Raw genomic sequence first — 2,500 nt, forward strand, 5'->3', positions numbered from 1 at the left:
TCGATCAAGTCTGGCACCACCTTCTCGTGGTTTCCGCTGACAATCTCAACCGAGGCAGCCCGGTGAGAGCAAACGGTGTCCAGTCGAACGTGCGTGCACCCCAATGGGGTAGCGTCGGTGCTTTTGTACGGCTACTCAAAACCTATGTCCTACGGTGAGTTGTGGGGTCAAGAAAGGACGGGTTGCTTCGGGGGCTCTCGGTTGTCAATCCGTTAGTCCCCAACACGCAGCAAATATGGAAAAGACAAACAAGAGAATGTATCCACGCCCGGGTTCTCGGATGGCTCGGGCACTGCGTGTTAGTGAGAGCGAGTGTGTTGTGCCTGGTAGTAGTGGGCCGGCCAATGCACAGGTGGAGGAAGTTCCCACGAGTGCTCATAGCGTAGGCAGAACAACTGCCAATGAACTGTTTCGTTGCGAACATTGCGACAGGGAGTTCAATACCAAGCGTGGGCTTGGTGTGCACGTTAGATTTGCACATAAAGAAGCTGCCAACGACCTGATCGACGTAGAAAGGGTTAGACCCCGTTGGCCTGAGGAGGAGGTGCGACTGATGGCGCGGGCTGAGGCTACGGCCACCTTAGCGGGGGTTCGGTACATGAATCAACACCTTTCTGTACTGTTCCCTAATAGGTCTCTTGAAGGCATCAAGGGTAAACGGCGCAATGCTGCTTACCAAGCGATGGTTCTTGAGTTCCGCCAACAGGAATTAGATTCAAATTCTGATTCTGATGACGGCTTGGTGGCGGATGCGACAATGACACGAGTCGCCCGCACACCTGACCGGCCTTCAGTTGCCATCGAACAACAAACACCCCAGTCTCCAATACTCCATGACCAAGATGGTCTTGGAAGAGTGCGCTTAGCGATCGCGACTTTGTTAGAGTCAACTGCGCGCTATCGTATCTATGAGGCTGGCACTCTGCGGGAAGTCGCACGAGATGCTCTGGCGGGGGAGAGAGTAGTTGACCGATTGAATGATTGGCTCGCTGCGATCTTCCCTGCTGGTCGGGTGAACCCTCCCAGACCCAATCGAAATCGATCAGTGCGTCCTCCGGCAAATGAGAATAGGGAGCAAAGACGCAAGAGAGAGTTCGCAGCAATGCAGAACCTCTATCGAACTAACTTGCGTGCCTGTCTCGGTAATATACTCGATGGAGACATAACGCGGGAAAGGCCTTCTGGCATCAGTTTTGCGCAGTACTGGCAGCCTCTTATTGAGACGGTCAGTGCAGCTGATGGCCATATGGAGGACCTCCGCCGGTCTGCCACTGGGTCGAGACAGAGTTTGATCAGAGCCAGGTTGAGCAATGGCCCTTCTACATCAGGGTACGGCGTTGGGGCCGGCGTAAGCCGTGCCGCTGATAAGTCCTCGCTCTGGGATCCGATCACGACAACCGAGGTTGTCCGGATTCCTGTTAAAACTGGCTCTGCCCCTGGATTGGACAAAATAACACCTAGGGCCTGGAAAGCCGTTCCGGCGGATCTACGGGCCCTATTGTTCAATCTAATGCTCCTTGCAAGAGAGGTCCCTTCGTCGATCTCCTCTTCCAGGACGGTCTTTCTGGAGAAAGGTAGTATGCCAGAACATCCGGCACCTTCTGACTACCGGCCTCTAAGTATAGGCTCTGTCGTGTTGAGGCAGTTTCACAAGATTTTAGGCAGGAGGTTGGCTGCTCTTGACATATTCGATGAGAGGCAAAGAGGCTTTCGGCCCGTCGATGGCGTCTGCGAAAACGTAGAAGTGCTGTCTGCGGTGCTGGCGGACGCTCGGCGCCGATGTCGAACGGTACATATGGCGTGCGTTGACCTGTCGAAGGCATTCGACACGGTCTCGCACGGTGCGATCCATCTTGCACTGGAGGAGGCGGGTCTCCCGCTCTCCTTCAGAGAGTACATTAGAGCATGCTACTCCAATGCTACGACAGCGCTTCAGCTGCCGGATCTTTGTGAGACGCCAAGAATACAGCTGGGTAGAGGCGTGAAGCAAGGCGATCCTCTGTCGCCCCTACTGTTCAATCTGGTCGTAGACCGAGCTTTAGGGGTTCTCTCGGAGGATGTTGGATATCGGCTCAATGGCGAACTAATTGGCGCCCTGGCTTACGCTGACGACATTGTACTCCTAGCGTCGACCCGTAACGGTCTGCAGGAGAATTTGAACCGGCTTCAGGCCGCTGTTCGCTTGAATGGGCTAGACGTCAACCCACATAAGACCACAGTACTCTCTTTGGTTGCCTCTGGCAGAGACAAGAAGGTGAAGGTAGATAAAACACCCTGCTTCACCTTGGGTGCGACGCTGCTTAGGCAGTGTAGTCCTGTCGAGGCCTGGAGGTACTTGGGCATGACTTATATAGGGGCTAGGGAACGTATCGAACAACCACCCCTAGGTGAGGCTATTGAACAGCTTTCGAGGGCACCGCTTAAACCTCAACAGAGGCTGCGGTTGCTCCGTGACTGCCTGCTTCCTCGGTATTATCACCGTTGGATTGTCGGGTCAGTC

The 2,500-nt window shown here is 54.5% G+C and overlaps 1 pseudogene; it reads left to right on the forward strand.

The window, feature by feature from the left end:
• LOC125501579 overlaps positions 1–2,500 on the forward strand; it is a 7,878-nt pseudogene that overhangs the window by 2,848 nt on the left and 2,530 nt on the right.

The sequence above is a fragment of the Athalia rosae genome, chromosome 6 (assembly GCF_917208135.1).
Source record: "Athalia rosae chromosome 6, iyAthRosa1.1, whole genome shotgun sequence".
In the NCBI taxonomy this organism is placed as follows: Eukaryota; Metazoa; Arthropoda; class Insecta; order Hymenoptera; family Athaliidae; genus Athalia; species Athalia rosae.